Genomic DNA, 19,486 nt, shown 5'->3' with positions numbered 1-19,486 from the left:
GAGGGAGAGGGAGAGGGAGAGGGAGAGGGAGAGGGAGAGGGAGAGGGATCTACAAATAGAAGGAGATTATACACAAGGGCATGTGGTGATTGCTGCCATTTGTGAGAACAGGTTAGATGGGTTCATGTGTGGAGGCCTCCTCTGGAAGAACTTACTGGAAACAGTAAAGTTGGCTGAAGAGGGGAAATGGCTGGATGGACAGGGACCTTGTAGGACCTTGTGTTTTCCTTGGTAATTTTATTTGTTTATTTGTTTTTTGAAATAGGGTCTCATGTAGCCTAGGCTGGCTTCAAACTCACTATGTAGCTGAGGATGACCTGCACCCTTAGCTTCCTGCCTCCACTGTCTAGCAGTCACAGGTGTGAGCCACCATGCCTGGCTCATTTGCAGTTTTAAGATGTCAAAATGTGTCCACATGTTCTTTTCCCTTCTTCTTCTTCTTCTTCTTCTTCTTCTTCTTCTTCTTCTTCTTCTTCTTCTTCTTCTTCTTCTTCTTCTTCTTCTTCTTCTTCTTTTCTTCAATGCTTTAAGAATAGTTACTTATATGGTATGTTACAAGAGTTTTTCTTATTATATAATACATTGCATGTATGCCTGGTACCTGCAGAGGCCTGAATAGGATGGCAGATCCCTGGAACTGGAGTTACAGAAGTTGTGAGCCACCATGTGGATGTAGGGAACAGGACTGAACTGGGGTTCTCTGCAAGAACAGCAAGAGCCCTCTCTCTAGGATCCCAGTCCCCCTAGTTTCTATTTTCTAGTCAAAGAAGCATACCCAAGTCACAGTGGCCCAGCCTCTATCTTCCAACTGGTGGCATGTCTAAGAACCTCCAAGTTGACAGAACAATGTCAGGCTAAGCCCTGTGTGGGAGGGGCTTTGGGAACAAGGAGTAGAGACAGAGAGCCTCAGTGATGGCACACAGCTTTCATCTAGCACTCAGAAGGCAGAGGCAGCCAGATAACTGAGTTCCAGGCCAGCATGGTCTACAGAGAGAGAACCCTGTCTTGAAAACAAACAAACAAACAAAACCAAAAAGGCAAAACCAAAAGGGCCTGTGTAGAGAGGCGCAGGCCCTCTTGAGTCTCCCGCTGTGATGGCTGAAGGTCAGACCCTCTCTTTTCTTGCTATACTCACCTCCTATCCCACAGCTTTGCTTCCATCACAGTTTAGTGTCCTCTTCCTGATTCACCTACAGCCTGGGCTTCAACCACGAGTCAGCCAACCTCTCCCTGGCTGGATGCTCAGCTTCTCCCAGGAGATTGAGCTTGACAGGTGGCCAGTGCAGGCCGGAAGTACCCCCAGAAGCTAGCTACATTCAGCTCTGAACAAGAGCCCACAACACCAACTTCTCTAGCCACAGAGTCTGCTCTAAGAGGACAAATGGGACTGCTAGTGGCTGAGGGGTCACCAAAGGCCTAGGATAAGCACATAGATGGAGAGCTAACTATTCTCTGGGGGGGGGGGGGGCACCGCCCAGTGCTCCAATCCACATCCCAACACAGGGTAAGAGCACGTCATGACTCTTTGGGAAGAGAGAGAAATGCCCTAGTTTTATTGTAGGTGATTCATTTTGGAAACTCAATTAACAAGACACATGTAAAATTGAAGCCACACTGGGAACACGGAAGTGGAGGTAAGAATAGGGCAGCCAACAGTGGGAGGGTGGGACACTGGGTGATGGTTGGTCCAAAGGATCCCTAAGCAGAGCAGGATAAGAGGTGCAAAAAGTGAAGTCCGGGGGGTCCTCCAGGAATATGGATGGGGAAGGGAGGAAGGAGAGAAGGAGGGAGGAAGAGAGGTAGGAGGAGGAAAGGAGGGAAGGAAGAAGGAGAAGGGAGAGAGGAAGAAGAGAGGGAAGAAGGAAAAAGGGAAGTGGAGGACCTGGAGGAAAGGACACTGAACTGAGCCCAGGAATGTGGCTGCTAGGATGTCACTGTCAGTGGCAGGCCCTCAGGAGGCCCTCAGGGTGGAGATACAACTGTGTGAAACAAGGTGGGAGGGGGTCCCCAGAAAACAGGGCAGAGGTTGGGGTGGTAGGAAGTGAGAGGTAGAGAAGCCAGGTTGGACAAAGCTGGCGGGTGGGGTCCCCTGCTCAAATACTAGTATTGGAGAGAGAAGACCTAGATCTGGTGAAGCCATGTAGCTCTAAGGCCTTCACCACTGAATTGTTCCTGTGGCGAGACTTATAACGTGATTCTGGACTGGGGTCCATTTAGAAACTTCACACATCAGATACATTTTGGTAACCAGAAAACTAAGCTGCAGAACCTCTCCTAAGTGAGCCAGGACCTGACTCCAGGTTGCCTGGCTATGGGATTGTGTGGGTAGGACAGTCCTAAAGAGTCTGTGGAAACAGCTGTATTGCCACCATAGCCAGCCAGCCCTGTACTTGTGGCTCCTCTTCATGATCAACAGCCCTGCACCCCACAGCCTTGCCATAGAACCTTGGTTTCCAGCTCACGCATGCAGCATCTACTCACCTCATTGAACACACATCACCGCCGTGTCTGTGATTTATCACCTAACAGATGCTACTAAAATGCCAAACTCCTCGTACCCGCTCTGCAGATATCTGCGGGGAGGAAGCTGCAGTGCAGAGAGCCTTGGAGTTGCAGGGGGAGATGCTTGGTTTCCCAGCTCCTTACCAAATATTTCAGAGGTGGGAGCTCCAGAATGCAGGGCTGTGTCTCTGCCCAGCCTTCGTCTCCTCCCTGGTGTCAGGCTGCTAGGCAGAATGCATGCTTTGCGTTGGTTTAGGACATTCTTGCTGTTGTGGTTATAGTGTATGTACACACACACACACACACACACACACACACACACACACACACACACACTTGTTCCCAGGATCTACTAATTTGGAGGCAGGAAGAACTTTGACATAGCTAGCACCCAAGTAGATCCCAAGTGACCCTCTTTGGATACAAGCTTAAGCATCAGGGCGATGGAGACCACCCAGGAGCCTTCAACCATGTTTCAGGGCTATCCCTGAGGTGTTGAGGGTTCATGGGATGTAGAAAAGGGAAAAGCAAGGGTCTGAGCCTCGGGACCTGGCTCTGAGAGGAGCAATGGCTTGAAGATCTGCTCCTGCATGCAAAGCCATTCAAAGATAAGGGTAGTGCCAATGGGAATGAGTCTGGTCGTCCTAAGAACCTGGGACCAATGGCATAAGCAGTTATGAGATAAGGAGGAAGAGAGGGTGGGAAACTCCAGTAAAGAAGGGCTCTATAGAAAGAAGCCCCAGTCCCAGAGGGACTCCACGGAGCAGAGTCCTCCTGCCTGCCATGTTCCACTACACCCAGCTGGGAAAACATACCTGTATAATACTAAATGCTGCTGAGATTCATGAATGTCCAGCAGCTAGCCCTGAGCCATAGGAACACTCAGACCGGTGCAGTCAGTGACCCCCTTCCCCCCATCTCCAAAGGGGATGAGGATTCAGTATAGAGGTTTGGGATAGAGGACTGACAGTCATAGAGCAAGCTAGCCAAAGAGCCCTCAGGGAGGGCAAGAAAGCAGGCTCCCAGCAGCAGAAATCCCCCACCCCCACCTTAGCCTCCCTCTTGCCACATGGAAGCTTTGGTTGACAGATCCACCCCATCACTTGGGAGGGTGGCTCACTAGAGAAGCCCACACTTGAGCAGGCAGTCGGGACCTGCTCCAGTGTTTTCCAGTCTCTTGGGTTCTTGAAGTATAGACACTTGAGTCATGCTGGCTTGTGGTCCCTACTCTCCAGAACCCTGCGCTACTATGGCACATTTGTGATCTGGCTAGGAGGATGGCAGTTTTAGAGTCAAAACTGAAGGCCCAGAGGGGATGGTGGAAGATGACAGAGCCTCCAGAGACTGGTAAGGAGGTCTCACTTGGCTCGGCTAGGAGTTAGCGGAATAGTCTCGTCGAGAAAGAGAAGATCCAGGGTAGAGCTGGGCTCTGTTCTTTGGGTGGTGCTCTAGCTTGGGGCCCCTTCCTGCTAACATCCTGAGAGGCAATGAGTTTCCAAGATGCACTTAGCTGGTATCCACAGAAACTCCTGGCCAGTTAAGTGGCTGTCAAAGCCATGCCGGAAGATGATCTCTTAATGCTCGCTTTCATGAAACTGCTAAGTGGGGCCCACAAACGCTAGTGGTCTCACAGATGCTTCCTGGCACTCGCCCGGAGACGCCTAACAGAGACCTGGATAAAATATTTAATACGAAAGACCTCAATTTTAGCTCTCCTGGAGGCACCGAGACGGCAGCAAAGATGTGAGACGGGCTCAGTGCTGCACACCCTGTGACCCCTCTGTTATTCATTAAGCAACTGAGCCAGCCTTATTGATGTTTAGCTGTCTGGGAAAAACACCTGACAAAACACGAATGCTTTTGCAGGGACAGAAAAAAAATCACTGTGCGTGCTCCCCAGAAGAAATACCCACCCGGCTCCAGCCATCAGACTAACCCAGGCTTCATTGATCAGATAACCCTACTTTCATCTTTTTAGTGGGAGAAGAATGAAGGTCCCTGGGGATAACACAGCCACCTCCTACTTGGCTTAAAGCACTTCATATTCTAGCAGGGCTTATATCAGATAGACAACAGCCTTGGAGCATCGAGGACATGTGACTTCACGGTAATGGGAATTGGGGGAGGGAGCTAACAGCTCCTACGCCTTCTCCCTGGGTCTCTGTTACGCTCTTATTGTCCTTAACAAACTGGATTGTAAAGTAAAGAAATAGCAAACAAGTAGCTGGGGAGCTCTGTGAAAATATTTAACCCGAGCTTGGTACAGTGAGTAAAAAGCTTTGCTAACAGCACAGTTGTGTTGTCGCTCAGAGAGGCCCTTGGGAACCCAGCGCTCCAACATCCCATTAACCACAGCTCAGCCCTGGCTAGGAACACGAGTGGCACAGTTCATCCCACCACACGGCAATTTCATCAGTCCCACTTGCCAAACCTCAAGGGCTGCTAGACATATACCCTGGAGGGAAGGTGGTGGGAGACGTGGGTACCAAATCCCAATGAAGTCCTGGACTCAGGAGAGGCTGGGTGAGTCCTCTGTGAATTTGAACTTCAACCGTCCTCACCTGGGCTTAGCTGATGTACAGCCTGCTCCATGTCAGGTGGGACAGAAGGTGGCTGGGGGGAAAACAGCCTCAACTATGCTCCTTCTTACAGGGACTGGCAGAAGACTGCTCCTCCTCCTCCATCCCGCTGTAGGTGAGACTCAAGCAGCCTCCAGCCTCTTGCTTCAGTGCAGTCCTCTGCAGAGGAGCCCTCAGAGCCATACAAGCTGTGCTGAGGCTGGATGGACACTAGAGGGCGCAGGCTGGCAGATTCCCTAGCCCTCTGCTGACACTCAATTTCAATTTCTAAACTAGGCAAGAAAGCATAGTTGGTCTAAACTGAAGCTTCTCAATGGGTGGGTCCCACCTCCTTGCGGGTTGCAGGACTCTTCATAAGGTCGCCTAAGATTTTCAGAAAACACATATATTTACATTACAATTTGTAACAGTAACACAATTTACAGTAGCAATGAAATTTGTTTTGTTTTGTTTTTCGAGACACAGTTTCTCTGTGTAGCCGTGGCTGTCCTGGAACTCACTCTGTAGACTAGGCTGGCCTCGAACTCAGAAATCCGCCTGCCTCTGCCTACCAAGTGCTGGGACTAAAGGTGTGCGCCACCACCACCACCCGGCACAATGAAAATAATTTTATGGTTGGGGGTCATTGTGACATGAGGAACTGTATTAAAGGGTCACAGCATTAGGAAGATTGAGAACTACTGGTCTAAACTCATGTAAGTCCTTAGGGTAAAATACACAGGATTTGGGCCCATTTGGAATACAATGGGTTAAATCCAACAGGCTGTGGACATTGCTCACCCCGTTTCTCTTTCCTCTTTCTATGTGGTTGTAGGAAAATCTCATATTATATACGCATGTAACTTCATCATATTTCTGGTGGACAGCATTGGGCAGTACCAAGGACTCCAGAGCTGATGCCACCAAACAGGGATCCTATTCGGGACAATCCCTATGGTGTCCCGTGCTCACTTCACTCACCGACACCATGAGTGAGAGAAAATGTGTTCCCATCTCACAGTCCTCCTCAGTTCCACAGACCCAGCCTGCAGGGCTACATTGGACTTCCTTCTCTGGAGAAGCCAGCTGTATGGCCGGAAGCCTGACCCCAGCCAGGGAGGCAGAAGGCTGCAGTAAGAGAGGTACCCTCCTCTTCTGAGTGGACAACAGTGGCCCCCAGTGAGATCTACAAGAGGGAATTCTACAGGTGTTACTGGGTACTGGCATGCAAACTCAGTCTGCTATCTGAGCCTCAGATCCCATATCACCACAAAACCTTCCTGACTCCCAAGCCACTCCCCAGGAGCTCACACTCTCAACTCCCCAAAGCCTCAGTGACAAAAAAAAAAAAAAAAAAAAAAAAAAAAAAAAAAAAAAAAGGCAGCAGAGCCTTTGAAATGACTCCGTGGGTAAAGGCACCAGCCACCAACTCTGATGACTTGAGTTTAAGCCTGGGAATTCACGTGGTAGAAGGAGAGAACCGAATCCCACCAGTTTCGTCCTCTGACCTACATACATACACTGTGACACTTGCCCATCACACACAAATTAACTCATACATGTAAAACTTAGGCAACAAGGTAAAAGTACAATGTAAAAGGAGAGAGAGGGGCAGCTGGTAAGGCTGCACAGAAAGCCCCACCCTGCACCGCCAGATCTCTTCTCCCTCTGCTCTTTCCCAAGGCTGAAAGGCCCCACATGAGTTGGGGAGCCGGAGGAGGTGGAGAAAAGAACAGGAAATCCCCAAGAACTTTTTTTCTTAACGGAAATTGCTACTGTAACAGGAAGGGGGCCATGTGGGTGACTCTCCTCACTAAGCTAGGCTCATCTGGGTCACACCCACTCCAGTCACCCAGGAAGCTCCTGCTCACATCCTGCAACCTGTTCAGACACAAACATGCCGCCACTCCTTGGTGGGCGGGTTTCCCAGACTCCATGGTCACTCTCCCCAACAGCCCGATGGCACTTCTGACCTTCTATTAAGACTTATACTTTTAGGACATTGTTATTTTGGTTTTCCCCTCTTTGGATCCTGGTAAGCATGTTTCAGCCCCAGGGTCTCTGCATCTGCAGATCCTCCTCTTCTCTGCCCTTCTTCCTGTCTGTCTGTGTCAGAGAAGGTCATTCCTTCAGTACTGGTGCCTCCTCTTTTGGGAGAGGCCTCTAGGATTAGCATCAATTCACAACCTCTTTCAAACTCTGGTTCTGTTTTTTTCAGAGCACTTTTTCTCAGGCACCAGTCTCCCTTTTCTTTTCGTGTGTGTGTGTGTGTGTGTGTGTGTGTGTGTGTGTGTGTGTGTATGATGCACTGTATTAGAATTTTACTGCTGTGAACAGGTACCATGACCATGGCAACTATTACAAAGGACAACATTTAATTGGGGCTGGCTTACAAGTTCAGAGGTTCAGTCCAATATCATCAAGGTGGGAGCATGGCAACATCCAGGCAGGCACGGTGCAGATGGAGCTGAGAGTTCTACATCTTCATCTGAAGGCTGCCAGCAGAATACTGACTTCCAGGCAGCTAGGTTGAGGGTCTTAGAGCCACACCTACTCCAATAAGGCCACACCTAATAGTGCCAATCCCTGGGTAGAGCATATACAAACCATCACACACACCTTCATGCACACACAAATGCACCCTTATGCACACACATACATGCTTGCCCATGAAGGATATAGAGGTTGACATGAGAATGTCTTTTTCTTCTTTTTTCTTTTCTCTTTATTCTGCCTCCCCCCGCCCCCCAAGACAGGGTTTCTCTGTGTAGCCCTGGCTATTCTGGAACTCACTCTGTAGACCAGGCTGGCCTCAAACTCATAGAGATCCACTTGCCTCTGTTTCCCAGGTGCTGGGATTGAAGGTGTATGTTACCACTGCCCAGCTGTCTTTTTCTTTTTAAAAATCTTGTTTTTTAAATTTCTATTCACATGTATGTCTGTGTGTTGTATGCCACGTGCTTAGAGAGGCAGGAAGAAGTCAGAGCCCTGGTGCTGGAGTTGCCAGTGGCTCACAGTGCCACATGTGGGTGCTGGGAACTGAATTCAGGTCCTCTGGAAGAGTGGTACTTGTTCTTAAGCACAGAGCCAGTTCTCCAGGCCTCAGAATCCTGCCTCCTGTTTTTGAGTCAGGGCCTCTCTCTGAATCCAGAGAGTACTATTCACCATTTTGTCTAGACTAGCTGGCCAGAAAGACCCTGGGATCGGTTTCTGCTGTCTCCATCCCATAGTGCCGAGGTTACAGGGCACAGGGCCATACATGGCTCTTCACACAGGTGCTGGGGATCTGAACCCAGGTGCTCATGCTTACACACAGCAAGCACTCCACCTCTCAGACTCTCGGGCACTGCATTTCTGTATTTAATGACTACCTCCCATTAGTTTGCCACCGTGAACTCCCACAGTGCCCCCAAATAGGGCAGGGTACACGTACTGTTTGATAACCAAGTTAGGGCTGTATGACATTTCAAGGGCTAAGAGGCCCAGGAGACTCTCCCTACCCTCCTGAGGGCTCTTACACTCTGTGACCTCCAGGGTTAGGGATTCAGGAAGAAATGTGAGGGATGGGGGGGGTTGACTTAGCCTTCTTGAAAGCTCCATTCTGGCACAATGGTGACGGCAGAGTAGACACACTCAGGAATGTGTCCTACTAGGGGCTGCCCACTAGCCAGATGCTGATGTGCCTGCTTTTGGACAGCCAAAGCCAGCTATGGGGTCCCAAGTAAGGCTTCCTATTCCTTCCCAAGGGGTCATTATCATCAAAGATGCTCTAGGTGACGGCTTGGCTGCCACAGTAAGCATCACCAGACCGTTTACGGGTCTCTGTTTCTGCATGGGACCAGCGGGACATCTGGGCAGCTAGTTTCCTGCAGTGGAGGAAGGGAAGGCGAAAAAGCAGTGTGTGGGTGAGTGTCAGGGCCAGAGCTGGGGAGGACACACTGGCCTGCAACACACAACAGCTGTCCAATGAGGAAGTGATAGTATCCCCACAGGGACAGAGGTCTGGCCAGCTGACATGGAACACGACCCAGACGACCAACCCAATCACACTAAGAACTGACACTAGGAACTGGCACTCGGGATAACTGGGAAGACATGAAAGGCAGGGCAGGTCCAGCCCCTAACGATCCTCACCAAATGCCTGGCTTTGTAGAAACCTTGGAGAATTAGCCAGTCAAAAATCCCAGGCCGCAATTGATGCTCAGCTGCACAGTGGAAGCTCAAGGCTGAGCCAGGGGAACAAACGCTTATGTGACACAAACCGAGTCTTATTCCTGTGGACTGACTACTCACTCTGTGTTTTTGAGACAGAGTCTCATGTATCCCAGGCTGGGCATTGAACTCGTTATGTAAAGGATGATCTTGAAACTCCTGATCCTCCTGCCTCAATTTCCCGAGGACTGGGATTAGAGCCATGCACGGACACATGCATTTTGTGCAATACTTAGGGACAGAATTTAGAGTCTGTGAATCTTAGTCAAGCATGCTACCAACAGTCGCAGCCAGCTCCGGTCTATCACCCCTCCTCTACCTCCCGTTTTCTTGTGATGGAATCTTTTTTCGGAGACAAGGTTTCTCTGTGTAGCTCTGGCTGTCCTGGAACTTGAACTCACAGAGATCCACCTACCTCTGCCTCCTGAGTACTGGGATTAAAGGTATGCCCCAACACCACCACCTGGCTATGATAGTCTTTCTTTTTTTTTTGGTTTGTTTTTTTCAAGACAGGGTTTCTCTGTGTAGCCTTGGCTGTCCTGGAACTCACTCTGTAGACCAGGCTGGCCTCGAACTCAGAAATCTGCCTGACTCTGCCTCCCAAGTGCTGGGATTAAAGGCGTGCGCCACCACGCCCGGCTTATGATAGTCTTTCTATACAGCCCAGGCCAGCCTTGAACTCAAGACACTCCTCAGTCTGCTGAAATTACTGGAGCACAGCATGCCTTATGTGCTCTTTTGAAGGATATATAAGACATTACTGCAAGCAGGAGAGGGACAGAGACCTCCAATTTGTTCCCGCAGTCCCTCTACAGATGGACATCTTGTGCAGTCAGTCCTGGTGGGATGGAGCCAGCATGGGTTCTCTGCCTTGCTACCCAGCACCTAGGCTCAGGTTGGAATGCTGGCCCCAGGCCTGATGCAGGAGGTTCTTTGGGGCTCCTGGGCCACCTATGGAATGACTCACACATGGGCTTCTGATTGGCTGGGATGACAGTTCATATCAACTATGCTCTGATGCTGCAGGCTAAGAAGCCAGCAATGGCTTTTCCCCAGTGGACAGGGGAATCTCTCGGGGCCTCTAGGACTGGCTCTGCATGGTCAATGACTCAGGCTGCCCTGGCTAGTGGCCAGCACCCAACACTCCTGGGAGGGTTCAGCAGGAACCCCAGGGTGCTGAGCAGGGTAGAATATCTTTCATTGCTCCTGACTGAGCCTCTGTATGTCCCTCTCTAAAAGGAACTGCAGTTTATCGTGTCAGGCCTCAATGGGACATGCAGATTTATTTGGTGGTCCCTGGGTCAACCCTACAGTCTTCCATTCTAGCTCAACTTCTCTGAGTCCCGTCTCCTTAGCTGTAAATCAAGAGTGAAGGTCCCTGTGTATGGGGTTTACAGCATAACTATTTCTATGAAAGGAAGGGAAACGGAAGCTATGAGGAGACAGAGACAAACTGAACCACCAGGCAAATGCTTGGTGGTGAAATCGGAGGACTTTTTACTATGAAATACCCCAGGCTTTCTCACTCAATGAGCTCCATCAGAGTACTGCACCCTGTGAGGCGAGAAGCCACAGACCTAGAAAGCTTCTCTTGCAGGTCGCGCCTAGTGCAGTGGCATTAAAAACCGTGTCCTGCGCTGGCAGAGAGCCTGGGGTCACTGTGATCTGGACACGTCCCTGGGGTGGGGCCAGTGACGTTCTAACTCCTGTACTTCAAAGAGGAAATGAGGGGAGGGAAGGAAGGATGTAGTCACGCAAACATCAGGGCAGGGACTGCCGAGGCTCCTGTTGCCCAGGGCAGGCCTAGTACATGGGCCCAAGCACCAAGGGCTTCAGGAGAAGGAAGGCCCCTTCTCTTGTGGCAGCAGGTATACTGGGAAGTCCACACTTACTGCTTAGGAATAGGAGTGTGAGGAGCAGGGACCCTCAGGCGGTGACTCACACTTCACGCCATACACATTGCATAGCTTACAGACACACACACCCCAGCGTCCCTCCCCCAACACAGTGCTGTGTTACCTCACTGACTACTCAACCGCTCCCATCCTTCCTGGCCCCAGTGATAGAGGGAGGACTCCTCAGAGCACCACATAGGACTGCAAAAGACATCCCCCCCGAACTCGTTATTCTTACACACAAGAATACAAGCCACTTTCTCATTCATTCATTCACCCAGCCACTCCTTCAACTGCTGTTTATCCCTTTACTAAGTATGCAGGAATCTGGCCTGAAGATGTGCTGAGCCAAGGACCCTAGCCTTGGGCAGATGGAGAAGATGCTGACTGGTGGACAGGGAAGAGGGACCCTCAGAGGGAGCCTCAGTGTGCTCAGAGGCGAGTTGCTAGGAAACAGACAGCATGGACATGTGTTACCTGGGGTACATCTACCAGGGGTTGGGGGGTGGCAGTTCACGGGATCAGACTCAGGGGACCCTCACAGCTGCTAAGTCTCAAGAGCTCATAGGCTCGGGTTTTAGGGAAGACTCCCATCAGCAAGTCTGTTTCTGCTATCCAGCTCTGGGGCTGTTACCTCTCCAGGCACACTAAGGGGGACGGTGGATGACTCACAACCCACAGTAGTACTCAACAGAACAGTATAGACTGGAGCAGAACAACGCAGAGCAGTCTGGGACGGTAAGGAACAGTATGAGAGGAGTGGAGAAATGGGTAAATGTAGGGTGTGGGGAGGAGGGAAGGCTAGGGAAAGAGAGGAAATAAATACCACCAAACCCAAGGCATTCAGAAGTCATTTCTCCAAGGTTGGCTCAAGTTGGGTGAAAGCCAGAATAAAAACCTGAAGAAACAGAGGTAAAGGTCTGGGATCTATACCCATTTGTAATGACGGATTAAAACACTCACATAAGCCCAGGTATCCTGATCATCACCAGACTCAGGATGGTCTGTGAGGGCACTTCCTGACACACGTACTTTCTCCAAAGGCTTTTGATCAGTGTGGCCCTGAGCAGATAGACCTCAGCTCTAAAATGCGACTCCTCCATGGGGCAGGCTTCTATGGTACATGAGAATGTTCCTTTGCCACCCTCCTGGCTGGCAGGTTCACTCCTCCCAGTCGACAGCAGAAAGCTACATTTTGCCTAGGTCCCTGACTGAATGATGTCTAGATTCACACCTCATGGCTCCCCAGTGGACTGGAGCAGTAGAATTCACGTGCCCCCAGTGAATGAGCTTGGACCACATTCTAATAATATGCCTTAGGCAGAAGAAGCCAACCGAGAGAAATGTCACCTTAAATGTTAGATGAGGTGACTGTGTTAACACAGGGATCTGTCCCCAACAAAGCTCATGAATTTGGAGACTGAAAGCATAGCTCCCATACTCACTCCACAAATTAGGCTTTTTTTTTTTTCCCTTTAAGCTCGGAAGAAAACCTCCAGGGAATTGCTCACGAGCTATTTGACTCATGGCTAATGTCTTTGGGAAGAAATAAAAACAGTAAGTCATGCTCATTAAACCATCATCACTCCCTCCCTTCCTTGCAGAGAATGATAGGTAGGGGAGTGGGATGTGACTACGGCCCTTCAGTGGCCCCGGCAGCTACAGTCTTGAGTCCAGGCAGGAACATGTTTATGAGAGATGGTGTGCGCTTTGGCCATTTTGAATCTTGCTATCACAGGGTCAGAAGCCACAGGTTCTGTATGAAGCCTCAGAGCCATGCAGAAACCTGACAGACAATAACTTAATACCTACTATGTGAAGCCTCAGTGACAGGCATTAACTTAATACCTACTATGTGAAGCCCCAGTGACAGGCACTGACTGAATGCCCTTCTATGTGAAGCCCCAGTGACAGGCATTAATCGAAGACCTACTAAGTGAACCCCAAGAGCAAAGCAAGGGGCACGCAAAGCTGTGTGAGATGCTCACTGCTGGCTGCACAAGAGAGGCCTTGGTCTTTTCCTTTTATATGGAGCCTGTACCCATCCTGCCAAATAGTGTCCAGGCAGGTGGTGGGCAGACGGTGAGGGCACAGGGGTTGAGTTTCAAGATGAACCAATTCCCCCCCCCCCCCACCTCCCCATCCAAGGCACAGGGCTGGTTTCCAGTTCCCCAGGGCACAGCTGGGACTGATCTCATGACCAATTAACATACACAGGAAGGCCACAGTAATTGTTTCATGGGAGGAAGGAAGTTAGAGAGGGAGGGAGGGAATAGGCTGCCTAGGCACTCCTGAAATCCCTGAAGACCCAACCACTGAAAGTGCCTCCGTGGCCTACAGGCACTGTCCTCACCCACGCCTCTGTACCTGTCAATCACCCCTACTTCTGCACCTCTCTGTAAGATCTGGTCCAGCCTGCACCACCAACTCCTGCCACCCCCCCCCTTTTTTAAAAACAGGGTCTCACTTCTAGACAGGCCTCTAACATGCATTGTTGCTGAGGCTGATCTTGAATCCCTGATACTCCTGATTTCATCTAAGATTACAGGTGTGTGTGTATACTAGTTCATGCTCGGGATGGAATCCAGAACTCATGCTAGGTAAATACTCTACCAACTGAGTTATGCATCCCAAGCCCCCAGTCCATCCTTTCCAAGGCACAGTCTTAACTTCAGCCAAGGGTGAGCTTTCTGGAGACCCTAGCAATTGCCAATAGTAAAATGTTTGTTTAAGGGTCTCCTGTGTTCTCAGAATTTCTAGCCTGAAAGTTGATACACTGGGCCGGGGAAGTCAGAGACCACTCAAAAGATCAACTAGAGAGAAGTAGGAAACCTGGGCTGTCTCAGGTACTTGTACCCAGCGTGTGCCAGGGGATGGGGAAGAAAAAGATTGATGAGGATCCCATCTGGAGAGGCCAGGCTATGGGTGGGAGGCATCTGAGCGGCTCAGCTCTCGCTGAGAGAATATAGACCTCTTGCCTACAGGTGTGGATTAGCTCTCAAAGGAGTCTCTTGCTCTGTCCTGTTAGGGTCGCTGAACTCGGGTGACTGGCAGTTAAATTGTTCTTCAACTTGCCAAGATCCAGGCTGGCTTTGCTGACCAGTGGCCCAGGGCATCAGTTCACACAGAGCCTGATCTAAAGCAAGTACTCAAGAGGGGATGGGGTAGGTTTCCCCAACAGCTTGTGGGGACACTGGTTCCCATCCCTCTGAGAGTTCCACTGTGGACCAGCAGGCCAAGTGCACCGTAGCTGTATGTGTTCTCACAACTGTCAACACTGTTCTCTGTGCACAACCTTCCAAGATAAAGTTAGAGAGGACACTGATACTGCCAAGTCATTGTTTTCTAAAAATAAGCCCTGACTTTCAACATAGGAAAGATTTCCTGCCCCTATACCCTACCCTCTAACCATGACGGTCTCCATGGGCATCTATCTACTCCAGGAAAGCCAGGGTGGTCTGCTGTCTGAGATGTCACCTAGGATCTTCGAGCTGGTTATCTCTACGTGGGGATCACTACGGAGTGGGTCAGCCTAACTGCTTTTTCCTACGGCACATCCAATCTTCAGCTATTAACCCAGAATGTTCTAGAGCAGTAGTTCTCACCCTTTCTAATGCTGTGACCATTTAATACAATTCCTCATGCTGTGATGACTCCAAACCATAAAATTATTTTTGTTGCTACTTCATACAGTAGTTTTGCTACTATTATGAATCATAATGTAAATATCTGATATGTAGGATAGCTGATATGTGACCCTTATTGGGGGTCATGATCCATAGGTTGAGAGCCACTGTTCTAGAAGATGGTAGCCACCAAATAGCCCTCTCTTTGCAACACTGATTTTGAGACCTGTAAGCAGAGGTCATTATCTACAAATCCCAGAGCTGTCACTCATTACACGCTGAGCTCTGAGCTGCACACTGTGACTCATTGCACCCCCATCTGTCTGACCCATCTTCCCATGCAGATCTCCACTGCTTCTGTCTCTGTTCCTAAGGCTGCCACTGGGCCGTTGTTCCCACACCTTCTTCAGGCTCTCTTCTTGCTCACATCTCTTAGCCTTCTTGGAATACTTTATCCAAAAGGGAAGTCTCTACATGGCGCAACCTTCTAAGCCTAACCTCTTTCCAGCTTTACTTTTTCTCCATATGAGTTCAGGGGCCCAAGCTTTATTTTGCTTTTCTTTGCCATTAGAAGCCAGAGCCCTTGGGTGCTGGAGAGATGGTTCAGCGGTTAAGAGCACTGACTGTTCTTCCAGGGGTCCTGAGTTCAATTCCCAGCAACCACATGGTGGCTCACAACCATCTGTAATGAGATCTGATGCTCTCTCTCTTCTGGTGTGTCTGAAGACAGCTACAGTGTACTCATATACATAAAATAAACAAATCTTTAATAAAGAAGAAGAGGAAGAGGAGGGAGGAGGAGGAAGAGGAGAAGAAGAAGAAAAAGGAGAAGAAGGAGGAGGAGGAAGAGAAGGAAGAGGAGGAGGAGGAGGAGGAGGAGGAGGAGGAGGAGGAAGAGAAGGAGAAGGAGGAGGAGGAGGAGGAGGAGAAGGAGAAGCAGCAGCAGCAGCTGCCACCAGAGCCCTCAAGCTCACTGGGGACAAAGCATGTTTTCAATACATGCTGAGCATGGCCTGCCAGGGTGGACAGCTAGTGGCAAGGCTGGGCCCCAGACTTGTACATGCTTTGATCCACAGGCTGGTGGGTGAGAATGGAGGAGGTGGCCATCATCAGAAGGGTCTTTCTACTGAGCATCCTCTGACCTCTGACACCATGGCAAAGTTCTGACATCAAATTAGAAAGAACTATCTGACCCAGACTTTCCTTATTCAGTGCTGAGTTGTGTGTGTGGCTACCAAGGAGTCACTGGGTGTACACTAAAGCGTCCAAGAGCCTCAGGGTGGGAAGAGACCCCATAGGCTTGAACTTCTACTCCTCTGACCTCTTTGTCTGCTCCAACTTCCAGACATCAGTTTCCAGGCTTGATTGGACCCTACCATGCACTTTCGCACTTGTGGCATCTGGAGTCAAGGACCCTAGGGCTGGGAGGCATGTATGCAGGTGGTATTCAGACATGTAGACTCAGGGACTGCTCTTTCTTTAGTCCCAGCAGTGCATGCCATCGTATCTGTTTTCTATTGAGGGGACCCAAAGATTCTCTTTCTGGAGACAAGGGCCTCTTTCTGGGTATCTCCTTCAGAGTCACTGACAACCTGGACAGAGTATCCAGGGAACATTGGGGATTGAAGAACAAGGCAGTAGGAGATATCATCTCCCTCCGGAAGATGAAGGCAGGAAAAGGTACTCCACCCACAGGAAGTCCTGAGGACACCCTGTGCCCTGGAAATCCCTCTATGAATGCTGTAGGAGCTTGGGTGTCTGGGGTGTGGGGAGACCCAGCCACTCCCAGGTCTGCTGGGAGTTGCTGGCCTAAGTCTCTAGGGAACTAGCTGCATTTACCAGGGCCATGGATGGAAATACCACTTGACATTTGCCTATGCATCTTGCTGAGCTCTTGAGGTAGCAGCCACTGGGATTAGAAAGAACCACATGATACATGTACAATCTCTGAAACAGTGGTGGTGATGCTGGCTTCATGGTTAAGTAGGCCTGCCTCATCCTGGGGATAAGGCACATTGACCCCTCCCTTCTGGGAGCTGTTCCCTCTTTCAAAGTATGACCTCAGGGAAGACAAGGAGAAGGGAGGTCTTGGATCTCAGGGCACAAAGGGAATAGAAGATAAAATGAACTTAGGAGAGAGATGGTCCTGATCTCTGCTGTGTCCTTTTATACTAAGCTCCCAACTCTGCTCTCTGGACAACCTCACAGGCACAAACACAGGCATACTTGTTCTCAGAGAGACCTAGAAGAGCGCTGAACCTGGAACCTACAGGGTTCTTCTTACCCCTCAGCCTCGGTTTCCTGACCTGAGACTCTGAGATCATTGAGGAGACTGTCCCCACAGTCTCTGCAAAAGCCACCCCTTCCGTCCACAGCCTCAATGCTCTGCAGGCCTATCAGCCTCAGGGTGACTTACCTAGAGCCAAGTGGAGGCCAAGGCAGAGCAGGGATCAGAACTGCTGGGAGATGATGCACAGGCTCGATGAGCTGCTAGACCATGCCCCTGGAAAAGAAGACCACAGGTCACGTGGGGCACTGGCATCTGGATGAGCTCACAACATCCCTCTCCTTGCCCCAAGCACCCAAGCAAAGCCGAGTGGGTGTGCGTGCTTGTGTATGTGCAAGTGCACCATGTGTATATGTGTGCATGTACACATGTGTGTGTGTGTGTGTGTGTGCGTGTGTAATTCCTATGATCCCCCATTAACAGAAGCCTGGTGAGATACTGTTCACCCTCGGCTGGGATTACATTATCACAAAGCCAGTGTAGGCGCTGGTCATGGCCATGGCTCTTCAGTACATAAACCTGGCTCAAAATATTAATTATAACTCAACTGGGTGACTGGGCCATCAAGATGCAGCTGTGTGTGATTCCTGGCTCTTTATCCTTTCTGGTTATTAGGAGGCTTGGCGGAGCATCCAGGCTGGGCTTAGGAAGGCTCAAAGGGGCACCCAAGACTCTGCTCTAGACCTTACTGGAGCTGACCCCAGGCCTTCTCCTCAAAGCCCATATTGCCCAGCTAAGCCTCCCTGGCTCAGGGCATGGCATATAGAAGATGTGCACACTGAGTAAAACTACATCCCAACTCAGACAGCACACAAGCCCTCACCAATCTGGGCAAGGAGACACATAGTCAGCATCATGAATCACTGTACCTTAGCCCCCCTGTAGAGCCAGTTCTGAAGGCCGTATCTTTCCTCCCTGTCTGCTCCCCACCTGGGGACTGGTAGCCTCTTCACAGTGAACAGTATTATGGGACTGTTCCTAAATAGTCTTGCACCTCCCCTGAGATCCTTAGGACAGACCAAGGAGGGAGGCCCAGTGTTACATCTATTTCCTTGAGAGGGAAAATAGGGCTCATAGGAAGGCTGGTAATTGACTCAAGAGCTAAGGGGCAGTCAGGATGGGACAGGAAAGTCCTGTCACCTGAACACAACTTCTTTTGCTAGGCTACAGCACTGCCTCAGTTTCCCCTTCTGGTGCAGAGTCCCTTCATCCATAGGGATGATCACAGAACTTCCATGCTCACTGCACCAAGCATCAGTTCACCCCAGGGTCTGTTCTAAAGAGCAGGAGGACCTGGAACTTCCCTTGCTCTGCAGACTGGGGGCAGTGGTGGGGACTGTGTGTCTGCCCTCCTCCCACCCAGTCAGGTTGACTGGATGCCACAAAGTCAAGAATCCATCCCTTCATTACCTTGCATCAGTGCCTAGCCAGGAGCTACATACAAAGCAGGCACTCAATACTCAGGGCTTTACAAAGGAATTTCCCCGAATTTAGACTCAGACCAAAAATCCAAGATCTGGACTAGAAAAGCCATGCACTTCCCTACCAGATGTGTGCACATTAGTGTGGGAATATGCACATTAGTGCAGGTGCCTGTAGAGGCCAGAAGAGGGTACCAGATCCCCCAGAGCTAGAGTTCCCAGTGGTTATGAACCTCTCAACATGGGAGGAACTGAACTAGGGTCCTCTCAAAGAAGAGGAAGAACTCTTAAGCACTAAGCCATTATGCCAGTCCCCATATGTATTTTTAACAGACTTTATTATTTTAGGGCAGTTTTAGATTCATACAAAAACTGAGAGAGAGGCACAGAAACATCCCCTGGGCCCATCTAGTCAACACCCTACACCAGAATGGGACATCTGTACCGTTGATGGTCATTGCCCTCACTCGTCCACAGCCTACACAGCATTCACACTTTGAGCTTCATGTTCTGGGTCCACAGATACATGTCTTCTACAATGCTGTATACAGACCAGCTTCACTGACCTCGGATAGCCCGTGCTCCACCTTGCCCATATTTTCTCAAGTTGTTTCAAAGCCACCAGACTCAATAGGTTCCAGGAGTTCTGATTTGACACCCAAGGGGTCAAAGTGCAGGCAGATGGTGGAACCCCGAGGAAGGTCATCAGACACACAGCATGGCGGTTGCAGTGAATCACCAGGCAAGTAGGCATACAATGTCAGCCACTGATTTCCTCATCCTGCCTTCCCCACAACCTTGGCCAAGAGCCATGCTCCAAGGGACTTACTGAGGGGGAAGAGAGGGGACATGCCACATCACTCTTGGCTAAGTGGAACACCCACAATGCAAATTCCTCAGCCCAGGCCTGCTTTCTACATTCACCGTTGTTAACCAAATTGATCACAGGGTGATTTGATGCAATCAGGAAGAAAATCGAAATCAT

General features: G+C 50.0%; 1 protein-coding gene across 2 annotated transcripts in view; it reads right to left on the bottom strand.

Moving 5' to 3' along the window:
• The window catches only part of Hpcal1 (hippocalcin like 1), a 104,957-nt gene that overhangs the window by 9,301 nt on the left and 76,170 nt on the right, over window positions 1-19,486 (bottom strand). For both annotated transcript variants that reach the window (XM_031355247.1, XM_031355248.1), the window contains exon 2: window positions 17,210-17,296. The gene's annotated coding sequence lies outside the window, so the exon portion shown is untranslated. The remainder of the gene's footprint in view (window positions 1-17,209; window positions 17,297-19,486) is intronic.

This window comes from Mastomys coucha, unplaced genomic scaffold, assembly GCF_008632895.1.
Source record: "Mastomys coucha isolate ucsf_1 unplaced genomic scaffold, UCSF_Mcou_1 pScaffold6, whole genome shotgun sequence".
Classification (NCBI taxonomy): domain Eukaryota; kingdom Metazoa; phylum Chordata; class Mammalia; order Rodentia; family Muridae; genus Mastomys; species Mastomys coucha.
Note: the sequence above shows the minus strand (reverse complement) of the source record. Positions and strands in the feature narration are given on the sequence as shown.